Source organism: Bufo bufo, chromosome 3, assembly GCF_905171765.1.
Source record: "Bufo bufo chromosome 3, aBufBuf1.1, whole genome shotgun sequence".
NCBI lineage: Eukaryota > Metazoa > Chordata > Amphibia > Anura > Bufonidae > Bufo > Bufo bufo.
Window position 1 is genome coordinate 318,063,833 of NC_053391.1, and position 24,372 is coordinate 318,088,204.

Genomic DNA, 24,372 nt, shown 5'->3' on the forward strand with positions numbered 1-24,372 from the left:
GGAATTTTCAGAAGACCCCATAGCAACAAAATGGCTCCTGCTATGTCAGGGGCAACTGTCTCCAAACAACCACTCAGATGCCACGGTCACAAATAACTAAAGGGTTAAATGTTTATGATCGGAGTTGGCTCTGATTACTGACTCTGCTGGCGGTGGTCTGCTGTGTAGAACAGCAGGCATCTGGCAATCCTGACACCTGCTCAGGATCTGAGTACGGTAAGTGCCATGCTTAAAGGCTATGCACACCTTTGCATTGTACTTATTTTGAGCTAAAAATAATTTTTTCAATTGGTCTTTATTAATAATATAGAATCCTTTTTTGTGTACAGAGCTGAGATGCTCTACTAGCTGCCTGTGGATTTTTTGTCTTTTCCGTCATCTGAGGAGCAGATGGACTTCTTATCTCTGTTCTCTGACATTATAAACAATCATTAAAGCTGAATCCTTATCTTACTGATAAGAATGTGGCTTAAATAAGTATTTATAACATCTTAGTAGTTAAGGTACTTTCACACTTGCGGCAGAGTGATCCGGCAAGCAGTTCAGTCGCCGGAACTGCCTGCCGAATCCGGCAATCTGCATGCAAACGGACAGCATTTGTAGACGGATCCGGATGCGGATCCGTCTCACAAATGCATTGCAAGAACGGATCCTTCTCTTCGTTTCTATTTTTTCTCTCCACATTTTTAAAGGTCTGCGCATGCACAGACCGGAAGGACGGATCCGGCATTGCAGTATTTTTAATGCCGGATCTGGAACTCATACATTCCTATGGAAAAAAAATGCCGGATCCGACATTCAGGCAAGTGTTTTTGGCCGGAGATAAAACCGTAGCATGCTGCGGTATTATCTCCGTCCTGAACAGTCAAAAAGACTGAACTGAAGACATCCTGAACGGATTACTCTCCATTCAGAATGCATGGGGATAAAACTAATCAGTTATTTTCCAGTATAGAGCCCCTAGGAAAGAACTCTATGCCGGAAAAGAAAAACGCTAGTGTAAAAGTACACTTAGAGATGAGGTTTATTAGATGACCAGCACAAAGTGAAAGTGAAAGTGCCAGTCACATAGCTAGACAGTTAACCCTTTGTGACTGAACAGCTCAATATTTTTAATAAAGGACAATTGAAAATATGGTTTTTAGCCAAAAATAAGTTAAATGCAATCATTAAAAAAATTACTCCAAAAGGTGTACATAGCCTTTAAAGCCCCCAACATCCACTGTATATTTAAGGTGAATGTTGCCAAGGGGTTAAACAAACTATTGCAATGACTACTTGCAAATTGCTTCCATTTTTAAAATATGCATCAGAGCAATAAAAAATTATTGTAAAAGTGAACATACACTGTGTTTGCAGATTTCAGTACTGTCTTCAATCGTACAAAATTAGACATTATCTAATCAAAGGCTGTTGACTGAGTCACATCATTGATAAAAAGTCAAGCATAGAGTGCAAGGAAAAGTTTAGGACATCATCCTTCCAACAAGTTATTTAATCAAATTTGCCACTACTAATTGTGTGTTGCTACTTATAAAGGGGAAATCCATTGGAAAGATGTGATACATCAAAGAAACACATGAATACACAGAGGAGGATTCTGCGAGCTCAGAGCTCCACTGGTTTCTAACCAACACCCCAAACCACTTTGGCTTCTGTTACCGGAATTCTTTGATGCAACGTTCAAGCAAATGGCCATTCAAAACAATGACAAATGTTTAGACTGTTGAGCCAGAGATTATGACAAAAATCTACTGTAAAGTAGAGCCAAAGGTTAAAAGGGTTGTCTCACTTCAGCAAATGGCATTTATTATGTAGAGAAAGTTAATAAAAGGCACTTATTAATGTATTGAGTCCATATTGCCTCCCTTGCTGGCTTGATTCCTTTTTTCATCACATTATACACTGCTCGTTTCCATTGTTACAACCATCCTGCAATCCAGCAGCAGTGGTCGTGCTAGTACACTATAGGAAAAGGTGCTTATTGCCTATAATGCGCATAGGTCAGCGCCTTTATGTATAGTGTGCGGCCACTGATGCTGGATTGCAGGGTGGTCGTAGCCATGGAAACGAGCAGTATATAGTGTGATGGAAAAATGAATCTCGAAAGCAAAGGAAGCAATATGGACAATCACAATACATTAGTAAGTGCCTTGTATTCACTTTTTGTACATGCTATTTGCTGAAGTGAGACAACCCCTTTAAGGGTCTCTGTAGAAGGTGGTAGATCCTACCAAAGTGATATTTTGATTTGTATCTATGATGTTAAAAGGTCATTTAGAGCAAATATCATGCCACAGAAGTTCACAGAATGGGACTTACAAGTACTGAATTACATAAATCTTCTGTCCTTTTGCATCACTAACATCCAAGTTCAGCAAAAGAACTGTTCGATCAGCCTTATCAATTGGGTTTCTATTGCTCGGCTACTGAACATCAGCTAGAGGAATACATGCATACTACTATAGGAACTTGGAGCAAAGGAAACACTTTCTCTAGTCTAGAGCGATGAATCACACATCACCATCTAGTAATTTAATGAATGGATCTGGCTATGGAATTTGCCAATAGAATACTTCTTGGCCAAATACATTCTGCCAGCAGTAAAATTTGATGGAGGAGAAAAAACAACCTATGCCTTTTTCTCCTGGTAAGGGCCCATTCAGACGGCCGTATGAAGTGGTCTGCCCCCATTCCGCATTCATTTCAATGGGGCTGCAAAAGATCTGTGGAAAGGATAGAGCATCGGTGAGCAGGTTTAACTACAAGAAGCTATCCCATTCACTTCTATGGGACGGCTTGTTCCTATACACTTGAATAGGAACGAGCAGTCACATTGAAATGAATGGGATAGCTGCTTGTAATTACACCTGCTGACCGCTGCTGTTGCGGCGGCGAGCAGGTAAAAAATGAAGGGAAGGCTGCGCTAACATGGGCACGCCTTCTCTTCAATCAGCTGATTGGCGGGAGTGCCGGGTGTCAGACCCCCGCCCATCTGATATTGATAGGTCATAAATAATAATAACTTGGACAACTCCCTCAACTTTGGTTATATTAAACCATGGAGAGTATGTGCATAGGCTTCATAGGGATGCACAAATGTACTGCAGACTTTAGGAACTAGAAAGACCATTTCAGAAGCCAGTCTGATTTCTAAGTAGCCCTGCAAGAAGAAATTCCAGAAACATCAATAGAACACAGCCCATGCTTGATAGAGTGAGCTGTATGGACAAGCACAGGTAGATAAGTATAGGCTGTCCATACACAGTCCCTGGGCCCAGGGTCAGAACTGATTGTACGCTCGGTAACACGTTAAGTGCTGAGATACATAGCGTGCATTTGTAATGTTCTAAGAAACAGGAAGTAAACCTTGTTATTGCACCAGTCAGGGTCTTGAGGGTCATGGTTTTACTTTTCGTCTATGGAATTGATAACTTCGGGAAGTTTATCACATGGAACAAGATTCCACATCCAGCCAGGAAGTTTCATGTGCACATGTAAACTGTGTCAAAGAAACAATGACATGTGTCACCACCATACTATAAATGGTATAAAACGTATTTACATGGACTATAAGGGCGCCCTCACACACCGCGGAATTTCCCGCAATGAAATCCATCACATAAAGTCATCTCCTATGGCAAGGGTGCCCAACTTGCGGCCCTCCAGCTGTTGCAAAACTACAATTCATATTGGGCAGACTAGATGGGCCAAATGGTTCTTATCTGCCGACACCTTCTATGTTTCTATGTAACTCCCAGCATTCTCTGACAGCCTACAGCTATCAGCCTACGACAGGGAATGGTGGGAATTGTAGTTTTGCAACAGCTGGAGGGCCGCAGGTTGGGCCTCACTGTCCTATGGGGATGCAAAGTGTCAATACCGCGTTCTGTTGCGGAATTCTAATTCAGCAGCGGAACAGAGCGCAAATAATGTTTTGTTGCAGATTTCCTGTAGCTAAATGTCTCCATTCATTTCAATGGAGATGTAATCTGCACAGAAATCAGTAACATAATTAAAAAAGTACCCATATTCTGCTAAGGAAAAATCTGCAACAAATTCCACAACAAAAACAGCAATTTTGTCAATTCTGCACCTGCAGATTTTGTGGTGGAAAATTCCGCAACGTGTGAGGGCACCCTGGAGAGCATCTTTAAACTGACAGTCCACATAGCTACCCCTTCTTCTTGGGTAAGGTGGTCCACTTGTAGCAACAATATAAACACAGCTGCTTGAAAACCAGGCACCTTTCACTTGAGTAGTGTGTATATAACATGGGTGGGGGTGGCAGGAGCTTTCCCTACATCCTGACTCAAACTACTGGTCCCAAACCAGCTGTAAATTGGTCAAATAACAAGAGAGCTTCTCATCCCTGGACAGAGCCCTACAGAGGGTCCCTCCCAAGCACACCTCCCTCTTTTTGAAGCACACAGGGTTTCTCTGTTCTCAAGAGCTCACAATCACATACTTCTACTCTAACTTACTACATGTGGACTGCAACACATGAAATGGCAGAATGGACTGAACAATATAAACCTGGATCAGATACTCCGTTTGGCCTGGAAGTCAAGCATATTAGATATTAGATGACAAGGTTTCGGTTGGGAACAAGAACTTACAAAAATGAGACGGCTGGGCATGGTAAACACAATGTATACAAATCCAGCAAATGTTATCATTATAGGTATAAAGGACGTATGTAGAGGTAACGCTTATATAATGAATATAAAAAAAACAACGCATCATATAGATTCATTAGGTCATGTAAAAAAAATAAAGTACAATCAAACCTAAAGTGTATAGCGCCACAATTACTGAAAAAACTAAAACCTTTACATGCCCCCAAACCAAAAACACTAAATCCACTTTGACATTGGAACAGTGGAATCTGATCAAAAAAGGCAAAAAGGACGTACGAAAACAAAGGGAAATCATAAACAAAAGGCACGATGAAGGCGAATATAAGAAACGAAAGACAGAGCCTTGTCACATGCTGCCACTACACTCACGACTGAGTGACTAATATATAGTAGAGTCACTGGACCACAAGAAACTCTATTCCCTGCCAGCCCAGTCTCCCTTATTGTGCAGCAGATGGGGGAACCTCGGCTGCCTCCTCTCCCCTCTTAACTCACGCAGCGCCTTCATTTAAAGATGCTGTCTGCTGGGATCCTGCTGGGTTAACCCTTCTTAAAGCGGCAAATGAAATTTCTAATCCGAAACGTAAAAATGTTAGCAGTAGCATGTCTCACCTGCTCCCTGCCTGTGCCTGCAGTGAATCTTCAGTGTCGGGAGGAAAGCATGAAAGAAAATAACACACGTTTATTTCAAAGCTCCTTATTTGGGCCGTGATGTCAGGGGGGAAATTGCTAATCTGAGGTCCGCCCACAGCTCCCCCTCCATCTCTGCCACCTCTTCCTCTCATCATGTCTATGTCTCCAGCATCTATTTTTTTATTTTTTTTTATTCAGTCTGTACAATTTCCTGCTCTACGAGGCCGATGCCCACTGGATAGAGCACACAGTCAAGGCTATGTGTGAAATAGACTATAAAGGGTGCGTGAGGTGGCACACCGGAGGGAGGGGGAAGAGAGACAAAGGTTGTCGGCAGATGAAATGTCACTCCTGGGTCATCATCACCTCCACTGTTATGCCAGCTAGAACACTGTAATAATGTGCGTTATCCCCAAGGGACAACGGATCAGCACTGAACATCAACTACATTCGATGGTAGTAATATATCTCACCTAAAAGGTTTCCAACAACAACAAACTGACACAGCAAAATGACGTCATTGAAGGATGGAGGACTAAAAAAATAGTACAGAAAGGCTAACCACTTAATGGAAACTGATCAGTGTCCGCTGAAAGGCATCTCATTTCCCTTGTGTACAGAGCATAGAGCTGCAGAAGACCTGCAAGGAGGTGGCTTCTGGGGACTGGACATAGGAAAGTTCTGCCTTTGGTGGAATGGTGGTGGAGGCACAGGTAGATTTAATAACCAAAATGAACCAGAATACTTAGCTTTGCAGACACTTTTCTTAAGACTCGTCTGACAAGGTTGTGAGGTTAAGCTGGAAAGGCGCATGGTCTACTGAATCAGGGAGTGGCCTAAGATGTGACAAAGGGCACCAGAAATGAGGTAACATTTTGGCACAAATTTTTCCGTATAAAGTAAACCAACAATTAGGTGGCATATACTTAGACTACACAGTCTAAAGATGCACCAAATTTATCAACCAGCATCAGGCAAGCTAAAAAATCTGACTGCCTGACAGGACTAGAAAATCTGCTCCAATATGTTCAAGGCAAATATAGTAATATATCTACTCAAAGGTCCACTCTAATGTCCATACTACAGTACCTGCCCTGACCTACAGTTATCATATGCTTGCCCCAGAGGTGAACACAAATTATGGGTGAAGTTTCTACATATAGGGGGCAGATTTAGCAAAACTGGTAGCTACCAATCACATTCCACCTTTCATTTTCCAGAGGAGCTATGAAAAATTGATTGCTTGATTGATTGCTATGGGCAACCAAGTCAGTTTTCCTTTACACCTGTTTGACAAATCTGCCATGTTTTATTTTTTTTAACCAAAACTTAGGCCCTGATTTATCAAGACGGCGTGTGCTACGTTGGTCTTGTTGGCCCTGAACTGCCGGAGCAGACATTTAAGGGTTTTCAAAGACTTTTTAGGCCCCTTTCAGATGAGCAAGTGCCACGCTACAGACTCGCAGCGCAGCTCCCATCCTGAACTTCCAGCACTGCCGGGGTCGCATAGCATTATATTGATTTATGATGCTTTGTAGCCCTTACAGTTCTGGAATGTACTGGATAATGCTGACATAATGCTGTCAGTTATATACAATACATTTCAGAACTGTAAGGGCCTTGCACACGAGCGAGTATTACGCGCGGGTGCAATGCGTGATGCGAGCGCATTGCGCCCGCACGGAATCCGGACCCATTAATTTTAATGGGGCTATATACATGTGCGTTGGTTTTCAAGCATCACTTGTGCGTTGCGTGAAAATCGCAGCATGTTCTATATTCTGCGATTTTCACGCAACGCTGGCCCCATAGAAGTGAATGGAGCTGCGTAAAAATCGCATTGCATCCGCAAGCAAGTGCAGATGCGATTTTCACAGATGTTTGCTAAGAGATATTGTTTGTAAACATTCAGTTTCTTATCATGCGCCTGCAAAACGCATTAAATTGCATTGCAACCGCACAATAAAAACTGAACGCAATCGCAAACAAAACTGAATGGACTTGCTTGCGAAATCGCGCATTTTCCACTGTACGCATCCGCAACGCATCCGGACCTAATCCGCACATGCTCGTCTGCAAGGGGCCTAAGGGTTACATAGCATCATAAATCAATATAATGCTATGCGACCCCGGCAGTGCTGGAAGTTCAGGATGGGTGCTGCGCTGCGAGTCTGGAGCGTGACACTCGCTCGTCTGAAACCACCCTTAGGGCTCATTCACACGACCATATGCCACCTGTGCCCGTATTGCGGACTGCAAACAGCACTCACTGACTTGAATGGGTCCGCAATCCGCAAGATATGGCACGGTGTGGAACACAGGCACAGATCGGAAGCCCACGGAAGCACTACAAAGTGCTTTCTGGAGCTTTTGGGTTCATGGCTCCGCACTGCAAAAGATAAGACATGTCCTATATTTTGCCATATATTGCTGATCGCAGACCCATTCAAGACAAATATACGGTTGTGTGAATGGGCCCTTAGGGCTCAATCAGACGACCGTAACTATTTTGCTGTCTGCAAATTGCGGATCCGCAAAGCACGGATACCGGCCATTTGATTTCCACATTTTGCAGAACGGAATGGTCAGCCCAATGATAGAAATACCTATGCTTATCCACAAAATGGACAAGAATAGGACATGTTCTATCTTTTTTTGCGGGGCCACGGAACGGTAGTACAGATGCAAACAACACTCTGTGTGCTGTCCGCATCTTTTGCAGCCCCATTGAAATGAATAGGTCCCATTGCAGAACAGAGGCGGACACAAATATACAGTCTTGGGAATGGGCCCTAAGGCAGAGTTCACACAAATGTGTGTGACCCGTGGCCGTATTGCGGCCCGCAAACTGGGTGCCGCAATACACGCCCACAGTTCCGTGTGCATTCCGCATCACGGATGCGGACCCATTCACTTCAATGGGTCCGCAAATCCAGAATAGCGGAACGGCCGCACGGAACGGGACTATGGAGTGCTTCTGTGGGGTTGCGTCCCGTACTTCCATTCCGCAAAAAGATAGAACATGTCCTATCTTTTTGCGGAACGGGCGGATCGCGGACCCATTAAAGTGAATGGGTCCGCGATCCGATGCGGCTGACCTACGGCCGGCGATCGTGCATTGCAGCCCGCAATTTGCGGACCGCAGCACGGCCTCTTTCACACTACAGTATGTCCATTTCAGTGTTTTGCGTTCCGTTTTTAACGGATCCGTTGTTCTGTTTTTTTGGTTCCGTTGTGTTTCCGTTTCCGTTCCGTCGTTCCGTTTTTCCGTATGGCATATACAGTATACAGTAATTACATTGGAAAAATTGGGCTGGCCATAACATTTTCAATAGATGGTTCAGAAAAAACGGAACGGAAACGGAAGACATACGGATGCATTTCCGTATGTGTTCCGTTTTTTTTTGCGGACCCATTGACTTGAATGGAGCCACGGACCGTGATTTGCGGGCAATAATAGGACATGTTCTATCTTTCAACGGAACGGAAAAACGGAAACGGAATGCATACGGAACACATTCCGTTTTTTTTGCGGAACCATTGAAATGAATGGTTCCGTATACGAACCGTATACGGAACGCAAAAAACGGACCGCAAAACGGAAAAAAAAAAACGGTAGTGTGAAAGAGGCCTAATACTGATGATCTATCCTCTGGATAAGTCAGCGGTATCTGATCAGTGGGGATCCTACACTAGGGACCCCTGCCGATCAGCTGTATAAGGCACTGGTGTTACTGTGAGTGTCCCGGCCTTCTCCGTGCTTATCAAGCACAGCGCCATACATAGTATAGAAGCTGTGCTTGGTATCGCACTCAGCCCCATACACTAGGCTGAGCTACGCCTGGGCCAAGTGACCGTTGAATGTGTCGTCACTGGCCTAGGGAAAGCTATGAGCGCCGCGGACTTCTCAAACAGCTGATCAGAGGGGGTCTCGGGTGTCGAACCCACCAATCAGATACTAATGATAAACCATAAGGATATGTCATTAGTATTAAAGTCTCAGAAAACCCCTTTAAGGTGGGCCTCATCATAAATTAAATGCCTCCTCTGCCATCTGTGTGCCAAACGGAAATCTACTCCAGCTCGTAGCTGGCGTAGTTCTCAGTAATAATTTGTGTCAATTTCTGGTGTAAATCATTATGAATGTGCTGGGGCCCAGTTTTTGGAAACTGGCAAGGGCGGTGTAAAAATGCCTGCAGCAACTAAGTTAGTTACAATGGCATTTAAAAAGTTTTTTTGCGACGGTTTTGCGACTTTTTATTGTCAAATCCATAGCATAGGAGAATGTTAAAGGGGCTGTCACACTCAGCAAATAGCATTTATCATGTAGAGAAAGTAAATACAAGGCACTTACCAATGTGTTGTTATTATCCATATTGCCTGCTTTGCTGGCTAGACTGGTTTTTCCATCACATTATACACTTCTTGTTTCCATGGTTACGACCACCCTTCAATCCAGGATTGGTGGCCGTGCTTGCAAAGTGCCAGCCTATATTTGTTCCTATGGTCCCGGCCACCAGAGAGGCCAGTGCTTTTTCCTATAGTGTGCAAGCAAGGCCACCGATGCTGCATTGCAGGGTGGCCGTAACCATGGAAATGAGCAGTGTAAAATGTGATGGAAAAATGAATCCAGCCAGCAAAGGAAGCAATATGGACAATCACAATACATTAGTAAGTGCCTTGTATTAACTTTATCTACATGATAAATGCTGCTTGCTGAAGTGAGACAACCCCTTTAAGTTTCCCCCTTAGTAGACATGGTTCACACATTGCTGCTTTGGTCCAGCTGCTGCATGTGAAATTTTCTGCCAAAATCCTACATGAGTTTTAAAGAGAGAAAAATGTATGACATCAGCCATACACAGGCAATGTACTGCATGTTGCTACAGATTTTATGAAATGTATACTGAAAATCTACAAAAAACCTGCCACATGTGAACGGCACCTTAAACATGGCCATCAGGTGAGCTAGAAGGACAGAGTTTTGCTTCTGGCAGTTCACTGCATTTAGATGGCCCATACTTCCCAGTGCTACTGTAGGTACATGGCGTTAAATGTGGTCACTGACAACATCCAGCTCTGACATTCCCAGGAGAAGCAGCCATACTCCTGCCTGCTAGCTGTCATACAATGATAGAAGGCTGTGTGCTTCCTGACAGCAGAAGGGACATTGTGGGCATGTGTGGGAGCAAAGTACATAGTGTGGAAGGGAGCATTTGCTGTGACTACTAGGAGAGGGGGCTGGAAGTACTGAGACCTAACTACTGGAGAAAGAATGGGTTGCTGTGAGTAATGAGAGGATGTGCTGTGACTACTGGGACATAGGGGGCTGATGTGACTATCAGAGAATTAAAGGGCTACTGGGGTGTGAATAGATAGGGGGCTGCTGTGACTATAGGTAGAGAGGTATGCTTTGATTAATAGGAAGGGAAGCATGCCGTTTGTAATACTGGGGTAGTGTTGCTATGTCTACTGCAAAAGTGGGTCGAGTGGTACACAGAGTAGAAGAAAGCGGGAGAACTTCTGTGAATGTCATGAAACGGAGCTCTATTGTGACACAAGGCTAGGCTCCACATAACTGGTTGTAGTACATATTCTTCACTTTTAATATCATTGTTATTTCAGAATCTGAAACAATCACTCTTCACACAGTGAAGTTACAGTACAGCTTTTTCATATTCTTTTTTAGCACAGACCAAAAGTGGAGGTAAACTATAAACTGAAGGGAGGGAAACTGTGAAATAATTGAAAAGATTGTCCCACAAGAATTATTATTATTTTCTTTAATATATGACTCACAGGGGATTATAAAGAAAGAAAAAAAAGAATCCATACTGTGTTCCCCACTGCTCTCCACTTCCTGTTCCGAATCGACACACAGGAAAGGCCTAGAGATGTCTGCTCAACCAATCACTGGTCACAGCTGTGACCCTCCTCAGCCACTGATTGGCTGGGCAGGTCTTCCTGTGTGTCGAGTCAGGCAGGTGTGTATATGTGAGCATGGCTGCGTTTTTTATTTTTAGCCCACTGTGAGCCATATATAAATACTTTAATACTGCTGGCCACACCCTTAAATTGTTCCACAGTCTATCTTCCTCTACATTATAGCTCACCCCCACTTCTGGTTTGTGCTAAAACAAAACAGATGCAAACATTGTATTTAACATGGTGATTTTCCGTCTACGTTAATTCCCTGCCTTCCCAGAGCCATAACCTTTTTATTTTTTTGTTCACATAGCCGTATGAGGGCTAGTGTGATGTTAGGCCCCGTCCCTCATCCCCTAGCTCTACAAGTGAAGGCAACTAGTTCTTCTCACATTATAGGAATGGTTGCTAGTGGCCATTTTAAATAATTTCCAGGAACCCCTTTAACCGCTTCATTACCGGAGTGTTTATCCCCTTTCTTACGAGGCTAATTTTTCAGGTGTAGCAATGGGCCTATTTAATTGCAAATAACTGATTAATTTTTGAGCCAACCTACATGTATTTGATATTATTTTTCTCGGGACACCTTAGACCTTTATTTTGTGCCATTAGATAATGGCTATAATAGTTTAAAAAAAATATTTTTATGAAAAACTGTTAAAATTATGAAAAATATATATTTTAGTTGACCATAAAACCTAAGTCCTTTTCCATATCAGTGTTACCTAGTGTTTTACCATTTAGTATGTACGGGTTAGGCCTCATGCACACGACCGTTGTGTGCACCCGTGGCCGTTGTGCCGTTTTCCGTTTTTTTTCGCGGACCCATTGACTTTCAATGGGTCCGTGGAAAAATCGGAAAATGCACCGTTTTGCAGCCGCATCCGTGATCCGTGTTTCCTGGCCGTGAAAAAAATATGACCTGTCCTATTTTTTTCACGGCCAACGGTTCACGGACCCATTCAAGTCAATGGGTCCGTGAAAGAACACGGATGCACACAAGATTGGCATCCGTGTCCGTGATCCGTGGCCGTAGTTTAGTTTTTATACAGACGGATCCGAAGATCCGTCTGCATAAAGCTTTTTCAAAGCTGAGTTTTCACTTCGTGAAAACTCAGAACCGACAGTATATTCTAACACAGAAGCGTTCCCATGGTGATGGGGACGCTTCTAGTTAGAATACACTACAAACTGTGTACAAGACTGCCCCCTGCTGCCTGGCAGCACCCGATCTCTTACAGGGGGCCGTGATCAGCACAATTAACCCCTTCAGGTGCGGCACCTGAAAGGGTTAATTGTACTATCATATCCCCCTGTAAGAGATCAGGGCTGCCAGGCAGCAGGGGGCAGACCCTCCCCTCCCCTCCCCAGTTTGAATATCATTGGTGGCCAGTGCGGCCCCCCCTCCCTCTATTGTAATAATTCGTTGGTGGCACAGTGTGCGCCCCCCCCTCTCCCTCCCTCCATTGTAATAATTCGTTGGTGGCACAGTGTGCGCCCCCCATTGCCCCCCCCCTCCCTCTATAGCATTAACAACGTTGGTGGCCAGTGTGCGGCCTCCCATTATTGGTGGCAGCGGAGTTCCGATCGGAGTCCCAGTTTAATCGCTGGGGCTCCGATCGGTAACCATGGCAACCAGGACGCTACTACAGTCCTCGTTGCCATGGTTACTTAGCAATAGTACAATAGTTGAAGATTCATACTTACCTGCTGCTGCGATGTTCGTGTCCGGCCGGGAGCTCCACCTACTGGTAAGTGACAGTGACAGGTCTGTGCGGCGCATTGCTAAATGAACCGTCACTTACCAGTAGGAGGAGCTCCCGGCCGGACACGAACATCACAGCTCCCAGGTAAGTATGAATCTTGTACTATTGCTAGTAACCCGCTGCCACCAATGATCGGGGGGGGGGCGCAAGATGGGAGGCCGCACACTGGCCACCAATGTTGTTAATGCTATAGAGGGAGGGGGGCCAATAATTGCCACCAACGATTTATTACAATAGAGGGAGGAAGGGGGGGGGGGGGGCGCACACTGTGCCACCAACGAATTATTACAATAGAGGGAGGAAGGGGGGGGCGGGCACACTGTGCCACCAACGAAATATTACAATAGAGGGAGGAAGGGGGGGGGGCGCACACTGTGCCACCAACGATTTATTACAATGGAGGGAGGAAGGGGGGGGGGGCCGCACTGGCCACCAATGATATTCAAACTGGGGAGGGGGGGGGGTCTGCCCTGATCTCTTACAGGGGGATATGATAGTACAATTAACCCCTTCAGGTGCGGCACCTGAGGGGTTAATTGTGCTGATCACGGCCCCCTGTAAGAGATCGGATGCTGCTAGGCAGCAGGGGGCAGTCATGTACACAGTTTGTAGTATATTCTAACTAGAAGCGTCCCCATCACCATGGGAACGCCTCTGTGTTAGAATATACTGTCGGAAATGAGGTTTCACGATCTAACTCATATCCGACAGTATATTCTAACATAGAGGCGTTCCCATGGTGATGGGGACGCTTCAAGTTAAAATATACCATCGGATTGGAGAAAACTCCGATCTGATGGTATAAAAGGGACTCCGGACTTTACATTGAAAGTCAATGGGGACGGATCCGTTTGAAATGGCACCATATTGTGTCAACGTCAAACGGATCCGTCCCTATTGACTTGCATTGTAATTCAGGACGGATCCGTTTGGCTCCGCACGGCCAGGCGGACACCAAAATGACTTTTTTTTTCATGTCCGTGGATCCGCCAAAAATCAAGGAAGACCCACGGACGAAAAAACGGTCACGGATCACGGACCTACGGACCCTGTTTTTGCGGACAGTGAAAAAAAACGTTCGTGTGCATGAGGCCTAACTTGTACATTATTTTCCATTCCCTTGTGCATAGCCTTACATTGATCAGTGTTAAAAGGTGTTGTCTGAGATAATTTAAAATCTCAGAAATGGCCTACGGTGTATTAAAATAAAAAAAAGCACCATATACTCACCTCTTACTCAGGAGTCGTTCTCTGACGAGTTCCTCTGATACTCCTGCTGTTTGCTTTCAAATGTGCCTGAATACAGCCAATCACTATACTCAGTGGTCTACAGATGAGGACAGCGATTGGAGACAATGGTGAGGTGCCAAATCCAGGCAAGTCGTAGGCAAGTATCCAGGCACATTACCACTGCTGTTTGAAAGCAAACAGTAGTGGGAGCATTGGAGGAGCTCCTCAGAGAATGGTGATGGAGTAATGGGTGAGTATATCATGTTTTTTTTAAAGATATTGTAAGAGTTATGATTTTAACCACTTTCTGTTCTCCGCTATACATGTACGGTGGAAGTCGGGTCTTTCAAGTGTACCTCACATTTGAACAAACGTTGCATTAATCAATAGTACAGTGTGTATATATGAGGAAGGAATAAAACTATATTTAGCCACTATATAATTTGTATATGGCATTATTTTTAAAGATTTCCACTGTGCATGCTGAATGTCTAGTGTGCAGCTCTCCCAGAGATGGTGGGTGGATACTAGTTGCCATCAACTTCACACAGGAAGTAGAGGAGAATCAGCTTGATAATTTTCTCTAACTCAGAATCAGACCCAGGATCATGGAGGACATTACAGAGAAGTACTGACCTGTATGGTTGTGAATAAAGCACTTGTACTGAGAAATAACCTTATTATTTAGCTGCAGCAGTCTCTTTAGTGTCCTTCTGGGAGTCCTGTCTCACTCAGTTTCTACTTAACCCCCCCTTCCCCAATTAAAAAAGGCGCACGCTCAGAAGCTGGCATCGCCACGTCCCAAAACGCCTGGACTATTTAAATTAATCCCGTACAGTGTATGTAGAAACAGGGGAAAAAAAGGACAGTGGCTGATTTGTTGTTATTTCATTGCTTCACCTCCCCCCCAAAAAATGTAACAAAACGTGATCAAAAAGTAACACACTCCAAGTACACACTCCAAAATGGCATCAATAAAAACTGCAGATTGCCCCACAAAATATGAAATGTGCCCCTGAACATATCTGTAGACATAAACATAAAAGTGCTTGGGGTCAAAATATGGCAATGCAAATTTACATTGTTTTTATTACACAAGAAAAAATATAAAAATAACATTACATGTTAAAACACAGGAAAAAATATAAAAATATGGTATCGTTGTAAATCTTACTTAGGGCTCTTTCACACTTGCGTTGTCCGGATCCGTCGTGCACTCCATTTGCCGGAGGTTCCCGCCGGATCCGGAAAAACGCAAGTGAACTGAAAGCCTTTGAAGACGCGTTCAAAATGCGTTCAGTGTTACTATGGCAGCCAGGACGCTATTAAAGTCCTGGTTGCCATAGTAGTAGTGGGGAGCGGGGGAGCAGTATACTTACAGTCCGTGCGGCTCCCGGGGCGCTCCAGAATGACGTCAGAGCGCCCCATGCGCCCGGGGAGCCGCACGGACGGTAAGTATACTGCTCCCCCGCTCCCCACTACACTTTACCATGGCTGCCAGGACTTTAGCGTCCTTGCAGCCATGGTAACCATTCAGAAAAAGCTAAACGTCGGATCCGGCAATGCGCCGAAAACGACGTTTAGCTTAAGGCCGGATCCGGATTAATGCCTTTCAATGGGCATTAATTCCGGATCCGGCCTTGCGGCAAGTGTTCAGGATTTTTGGCCGGAGCAAAAAGCGCAGCATGCTACGGTATTTTCTCCGGTCAAAAAACTTTCCGGTCCGGAACTGAAGACATGCTGATGCATCCTGAACGGATTTCTCTCCATTCAGAATGCATTAGGATAAAACTGATCAGGATTCTTCCAGCATAGAGCCCCGACGACGGAACTCTATGCCGGAAGAAAAGAACGCAAGTGTGAAAGAGCCCTAACCAAGAGAATCTAAAACTATGATAAAATGGGGGGAAAAAAACAATTCTATGATGTGTAACTTGTTCCACAAAGAAGAAGCCCTCATAAGTTGAAGCGAAAAGTAAAATAAGTTATGACTCCAGGAAAGCAGTGTGTAAAAAAAAAAAATCACAGTCAGGTTAATAGCCAAGATGGATCAGTCATGAACTCCATTTAAAGTCAATGGGGGATGGATCCGTTTTCTATTGTGTCAGAGTTAGGCCTCATGAACACGACCGTATTTTTTCACAGTCCGCAAAACGGGGTTCTGTTTTTCCGTGATCCGTGACCGTTTTTTCGTCCGTGGGTCTTCCTTGATTTTTGGAGGATCCACGGACATGAAAAAAAAGTTGTTTTGGTGTCTGCCTGGCCGTGCGGAGCCAAACGGATCCGTCCTGAATTACAATGCAGGTCAATGGGGACGGATCCGCTTGACGTTAACACAATATGGTGCAATTGCAAACGGATCCGTCCCCATTGACTTTCAATGTAAAGTCTGGAGTCTCTTTTACACCACAGTTTTCTTCAATCCGATGGTATATTTTAACTTGAAGCGTCCCCATCACCATGGGAACGCCTCTATGTTAGAATATACTGTCGGATATGAGTTACATAGTAAAATCTCATATCCCACAGTATATTCTAACACAGAGGCGTTCCCATGGTGATGGGGACGCTTCTACAGGGAGTGCAGAATTATTAGGCAAGTTGTATTTTTGAGGATTAATTTTATTATTGAACAACAACCATGTTCTCAATGAACCCAAAAAACTCATTAATATCAAAGCTGAATATTTTTGGAAGTAGTTTTTAGTTTGTTTTTAGTTTTAGCTATTTTAGGGGGATATCTGTGTGTGCAGGTGACTATTACTGTGCATAATTATTAGGCAACTTAACAAAAAACAAATATATACCCATTTCAATTATTTATTTTTACCAGTGAAACCAATATAACATCCACGCTGTGGAGTACTTAGACGCGTGTGATGGAGCATTGTCCTGCATGAAAATCATGTTTTTCTTGAAGGATGCAGACTTCTTCCTGTACCACTGCTTGAAGAAGGTGTCTTCCAGAAACTGGCAGTAGGACTGGGAGTTGAGCTTGACTCCATCCTCAACCCGAAAAGGCCCCACAAGCTCATCTTTGATGATACCAGCCCAAACCAGTACTCCACCTCCACCTTGCTGGCGTCTGAGTCGGACTGGAGCTCTCTGCCCTTTACCAATCCAGCCACGGGCACATCCATCTGGCCCATCAAGACTCACTCTCATTTCATCAGTCCATAAAACCTTAGAAAAATCAGTCTTGACGTTTCAGCTTGTGTGTCTTGTTCAGTGGTGGTCGTCTTTCAGCCTTTCTTACCTTGGCCATGTCTCTGAGTATTGCACACCTTGTGCTTTTGGGCACTCCAGTGATGTTGCAGCTCTGAAATATGGCCAAACTGGTGGCAAGTGGCATCTTGGCAGCTGCACGCTTGACTTTTCTCAGTTCATGGGCAGTTATTTTGCGCCTTGGTTTTTCCACACGCTTCTTGCGACCCTGTTGACTATTTTGAATGAAACGCTTGATTGTTCGATGATCACGCTTCAGAAGCTTTGCAATTTTAAGAGTGCTGCATCCCTCTGCAAGATATCTCACTATTTTTGACTTTTCTGAGCCTGTCAAGTCCTTCTTTTGACCCATTTTGCCAAAGGAAAGGAAGTTGCCTAACAATTATGCACACCTGATATAGGGTGTTGATGTCATTAGACCACACCCCTTCTCATTACAGAGATGCACATCACCTAATATGCTTAATTGGTAGTAGGCTTTCGAGCCTATACAGCTTGGAGTAAGACAACATGCATAAAGAGGATGATGTGGTCAAAATACTCATTTGCCTAATAATTCTGCACTCCCTGTAGTTAGAATATACTACAAACTGTGTACATGACTGCCCCCTGCTGCCTGGCAGCACCCGATCTCTTACAGGGGGCCGTGATCAGCACAATTAACCTCCTCAGGTGCCGCACCTGAAGGGGTTAATTGTGCGTATCATAGCCCCCAGTAAGAGATCCGGGGCTGCCAGGCAGCAGGGGGCAGACCCCCCTCCCTCCCCAGTTTAAATTTCATTGGTGGCCAGTGCGCCCCCCCCCCCCCACCCTCCCTCTATTGCATTAATAACATTGGTGGCAGTGTGCGGCCTCCCTTCTCCCCCCCATCATTGGTGGCAGCAGAGTTCCGATCGGAGCCCCAGCGATTAAACTGGGACTCCGATCGGAAGTCTATGCCAGCCTCAGTGCCTCATCACATCTCCTGCCACAGTGCGCCGTGATTTGCCAGCCACACTGCCTCAACACATTAGAAGCCATAATGCCCCCTGACTATACCAGCCATGATTCCTCATCAAATTTACAGCAACAGTGCCCCCTGACTTTGCTAGCCAGATTGCCTCATCACATTAGCAGCCATAATTCCCTCTCACTATGCCAGTCTCAATGCCACCTGGCAACCACAGTGTCTCATCACATTGCAAGCCACCCAGTTTAATCGCTGGGGCTCCGATCGGAACTCTGCTGCCACCAATGATCGGGGGGGGAAGGGGGGAGAAGGGAGGCCGCATACTGCCACCAATGTTATTAATGCAATAGAGGGAGGGGGGGCCGGGGGAGGCCGCACACTGTGCCACCAATGATATTCAAACTGGGGAGGGGGGGGTCTGCCCCCTGCTGCCTGGCAGCCCCGGATCTCTTACAGGGGGCTATGATACGCACAATTAACCCCTTCAGGTGCAGCACCTGAGGGGTTAATTGTACGGATCACAGCCCCCTGTAAGAGATCGGGTGCTGCCAGGCAGCAGGGGGCAGTCATGTACACAGTTCTTTTTGTATATTCTAACTAGAAGCGTCCCCATCACTATGGGAACGCCTCTGTGTTAGAATATACTGTCGGATCTGAGTTTTCACGAAGTGAAAACTCAGCTCTGAAAAAGCTTTTATGCAGACGGATCTTCGGATCTGTCTATATGAAAGTAACCTACGGCCACGGATCACGGACACCAATCTTGTGTGCATCCGTGTTCTTTCACGGACCCATTGACTTGAATGGGTCCGTGAACCGTTGTCCGCCAAAAAAATAGGACAGGTCCTATTTTTTTGACGGACAGGATACACGGATCACAGTCTCGGCTGCAAAACGGTGTATTTTCCGATTTTTCCACGGACCCATTGAAAGTCAATGGGTCCGCGAAAAAAAAACGGAAAACGGCACAATGGCCACGGATGCACACAACGGTTGTGTGCATGAGGCCTTAAACAGATCCCTCCCCATTGACTTGCATTGTGGGTCATGACTGATCCGTCTTACTCCGCATCCCATGACGGAAAGAAAATCGCAGCGTTTTGCTCTCCGGTACGAGAACGCAACCAAACGAAACAGAATGCATTTTGGAGCATTCCGTTCTGTTCAGTTACATTTTGTCCCAATTGACAATGAATGAGACCCTATGACGGATCTCAATACCGGAAAATAGAAACGCTAGTGAGAAAGTAGCCTAAGACATATTGATGGGATATATCATAAATGTCTGATAGGTGAGGGTCCCACTTCTGTGACCCGCTCCCATCTCAAGAATAGGACCCTGTTGTGAATAATGAACAAACAAGCAACATTTTCTATATTCAGAAGTCCTATAGCACTTTAGGGAGAAGACACCATGCATGCACAGCCAACCCTCTATTTACTTCTGTGGAACTTCCAAAAATAGCCAAGCCAGTGCCAATCTGCACATGTCTAGCTTGCTTTCTATTCACGCGTGCCCCATCCCCCAATTGATATGCCATAGATGTCCAAATGAAAATACTCCTTTAATTACTTTACACAATTTAGCATAATCTACAAAAATGAAAATTCACTGGCCAATCCCACTATAAGATGACTATGAAAAATAGATTAAATAGGGCCCAATACTGGCTCCTGTGGTACCACACTAGTAATGGTGACCCATTCTCAGTATGTACCGGCAAAGTGAACTTGTCCACTTCTGCATGCTAACTTTACTGTGTAGAGACAAACCTGCTGATCTCATTACTCTGTCACTGCTGTGACAACATTCAAGGCTATGTACACCTTCGGAGGCAATATTTTTTCATGATTGCATGTCACTCATTCTTGGCTAAAAATCTTTTTTTCAATTGGCTTTTATTAAAAATATTGAGCTGTCCTGTCATAAAGGGTTAACTGTTTTTCTAGCTGTGTGACAGTACATTCACTGTGTACCAATCATCTACTAAACCTTATCTCTAAACTACTACAGATTATAAACACTTATTTAAGCCACATTTTTATCAGTAAGATAAGAACTGAGCTATAATGAGTGTTTAAAATGTCAGAGAGTAGAGATAAGGAGTCCGTCTGTTCCTGGTCTGACTGAAAAGAAATCCAAAGGGTGCTATTACATACCTCCCAACTTTGGAAAAGCCCAAGGAGGGATAAAATAAGCCACGCCTCTAACTCATGCCCAAATCCTGCCTAGTCCTCTTCATCTCTGAAGATGCAATGAGAGCCCCGGCAGTTGAATGGTGGAGCAAGGAGCGGATGGCTCCTGCTTCACCATTGCACTCAACTGTCCATGCATCCTAAGTAGGGATGAGTGAACTTCATATATTTGTGTTTGGGTTGGGGTATATGCTGAATTACCACGGACCATAACGCAATTCCATGCCTCTAAAGGCACCCCGTTATGCATTCCGTCATAAAAATTGCGTTATGCTCCGTGGTAACGGAATCCATAATGCAATTCAGCATATACCCCAACCCGAACTTCAAAATATGAAGTTCGCTCATCCCTAATCCTGAGGACACAGAGACAGTTGAGAGCAGGACATTACGCAGCTGCCCCAGGATGGCAGGACAGCGACAGAAACCTGGAACTGTCATGCTGGGTCTGGGACAGTTGGGAGGTATGTAGAGCCCATCATTATACACACACTTTTCTTGTGTACAGTCTCACTGATTGTGAAGTCAATACAAATAATGAATACATGAATAAGTCAGCGCCATTTCTCTATTACTATCATTAGATTTAAATTCCAACACTGACTCTGCACTAATATAACTAATTAATGCTAATTAATTAATTGCTAATGAATATAACAGAGGGATGATGCAGATCTATGGTTAACAGATAGGTGGTGATTTTACAGGGTGTGTTATATAGGGAGGAGAGGTCGGGACACTCTTATCACTCCTGACCAGTGACCACTGTATGTTCAGTGACTGCTGCTTTGTCATCTCTCTGCCCCTGCACCGCACACGGGTCACTGTGCCTGAGCTCAGCGAGGTGCTGTCTCCAGACGCACATAGTGGCCACCCCTGCCCTGTTGCTGTGGAAGAGAGCAGGAGCGTATTATCTAGTGAAGAAAACATTAGTTCACTTGCTCAGCGTGACGTGCTGACGCGGGCTGCAATGCACCGTGAAGAGGGGGAGTGGCCAATGGGAGAACAGGGCTCAGCACATAGCAGGACATTCAGCAGACTGCCCGGGACAGCGGGACACAGCCTGAAAGTCGAGACTGTCTCGTTGGATCCGGGACAGTTGGGAGCTATGCTATTAGAGCATGTCAGGTCTGTATAGAAAAAAGGACACCATATTTTTAACAAAGACCAATGAAATTTTTTTTTTTAGCTCAAATCGAGTACAAAGCAATAATAATGATAATAAAAAAATTGCCCCCAAAGATGTACATAGCCTTTAACCCCTTAGGGACCGGGCTCACTTTCACCTTAAGGACCAGGCCATTTTTTTGCAAATCTGACCAGTGTCACTTTATGTGGTGATAAAAACGCTTTTGACTTATCCAGGCCATTCTGAGATTGTTTTTTCGTCACATATTGTACTTCACGACACTGGTAAAATGGAGTAAAAAAAAATACCAAAAATTTTTGAGTTTCAATTTCTCTACTTTTATAATACATAGTAATACCTACAAAAATTTACATTCCCCATATGTCTACTTCATGTTTGGATCATTTTGGGAATGATATTTTATTTTTTGGGGATGTTACAAGGCTTAGAAGCTTAGAAGCAAATCTTGACATTTTTCAGAAGTTTTGTAAAACCCACTTTTTAAGGACCAGTTCAGGTCTGAAGTCACTTTGTAAGGCTTACATAATAGAAACCACCCAAAAATGACCCCATTCTAGAAACTACACCCCTCAAGGTATTCAAAACTGATTTTACAAACTTTGTTAACCCTTTAGGTGTTCCACAAGAATTAATGGAAAATAGAGATACAATTTCAAAATTTCACTTTTTTGGCAGATTTTCCATTTTAATTATTTTTTTCCAGTTACAAAGCAAGAGTTAACAGCCAAACAAAACTCAATATTTATGGCCCTGATTCAGTAGTTTACAAAAACACCCCATATGTGGTCGTAAACTGATGTACGGGCACATGGCAGGGCGCAGAAGGAAAGTAATGGAATACCGTTTTTGGAAGGCAGATTTTGCTGGACTGATTTTTTGTTATTTCCAACAGTCATCTGACAGGTTAGATCATGTGGTATTTTTATAGAGCAGGTTGTCACGGACGCGGCGATACCTAATATGTATACTATTTTTTCATTTATGTAAGTTTTACACAATAATATCATTTTTGAAACAAAAAAAATCATGTTTTAGTGTCTCCATAGTCTGAGAGCCATAGTTTTTTCAGTTTTTGGGCGATTATCTTGGGTAGGGTATTATTTTTGCGGGATGAGATAACGGTTTGATTGGCACTATTTTGGGGTGCGTATGACTTTTTGATTGCTTGGTATTACACTTTTTGTGATGTAAGGTGACAAAAAATTTCATTTTTTACACCGTTTTTTTTTTTTTTTACGGTGTTCATCTGAGGGGTTCGGACATGGGATATTTTTATAGAGCAGGTTATTATGAACGCAGCGATACCTATTATGTATACTTTTTTTAATTTACTTAAGTTTTACATAATAACAGCTTTTTTAAAACAATGATGTTTTAGTGTCTCCATATTCTGAGCCACAGTTGTTTAGGTTTTTTTTGGGCGATTGTTTTAGGTAGAGGCTTATTTTTTGCGGGATGAGGTGATGGTTAGATTGGTACTATTTTGGTGGGCATATGCCTTTTTGATCGCTTGCTATTACACTTTTTGTGATTTAAGGTGGCAAAAAATTGTTTATTTAGCACAGTTTTTATTTTTTACGGTGTTCATCTGAGGGGTTAGGTCATGTGATATGTTTATAGAGCCGGTCGATACGGACGCGGTGATACCTAATATGTCTACTTCCCCCCCCCCCCCCCCCTATTTTTTACCAATTTTTTACCAATTTTTTTTTACTTTATTTGGGGGAAATTACGTTTTAGTTTTTTTTTTACTTGAAACTTTAAATTTTTGGGGGGGAAAACTTTATTTTTTCAACTTTTTTTTCACTTTATTTTTTGTCCCACTTTGGTACTTCAACTTTTGGGGGTCTAATCCCCTTTACAATGCATTTCAATACTTCTGTATTGGAATGCATTGGATGTATGAGTAATACAGTGTGTATTACTCATACAGCTTCCTACCTGTGAGATCCAGGGGGCTGGATCTCACAGGCTCTTCACCGGAAGGCAGCGCCGATGCCTTCCATGCCATCGGGTCCCCATTACAGCCGCACGGTGACCCGATGGCACAGCCGACCGCCCTCCGCAGCAACCTGTAAACGCCGCAAACCGCAGGTCTGAATCGATCGCCGATGGGGGGGGGGGGGGGTCACGGGACCCCCACGTGCATTGTCCAAGGGTGCAGCGCGGTGGTGATAAGAACTACACATGACGTACCGGTACGTCATGTGTCCTTAAGTACCAGGACATCATGACGTACCGATGCGTCATATGTCCCCAACAGGTTAAGCAGGTTTAGAGTTCTGACCTGCCAAACTCTGCAATGCACCCTAGTGATGAGAGTGAGAGGAGTCAGATGAAGTTGCCCCAATGCACAACGAGAAAGAAAACTGTCAGCCATCTATAACATTGTATGTGGTTGTCAGGCTACCGTAGGAATTGTTTTTTTATTAATGAGTTATCAACCTAACTGGCTTCAAAACAGCTGCAGAAATAATACCTGTCTCTCAGATGACACCTTTGCCCTGGTTTTTTTATTCTTCATTAGCTTCCAGTTATCTGGATAGGTCATCAATATCAGACTGGCGTGGTTCTCACACCCGGGACTCCCGTCGATCAGCTGTTAGAAGAGGCCGGCGCTCTGTGAGTGCAAAGGCCTCTTCCTAAGGCCTCATGCAC

The 24,372-nt window shown here is 44.2% G+C and overlaps 1 protein-coding gene across 4 annotated transcripts in view; it reads right to left on the bottom strand.

Annotated features, from left to right (window-relative positions):
* The window catches only part of HIVEP3 (HIVEP zinc finger 3), a 156,307-nt gene that overhangs the window by 71,811 nt on the left and 60,124 nt on the right, over positions 1-24,372 (bottom strand). The window contains exon 1 of one of the 4 annotated variants that reach the window (XM_040424313.1): positions 5,253-5,291. The exons of the other annotated variants lie outside the window; for them this stretch is intronic. The gene's annotated coding sequence lies outside the window, so the exon portion shown is untranslated. Of the gene's footprint in view, positions 1-5,252; positions 5,292-24,372 lie in introns of those variants that run through there. 4 annotated transcript variants of the gene reach the window in all.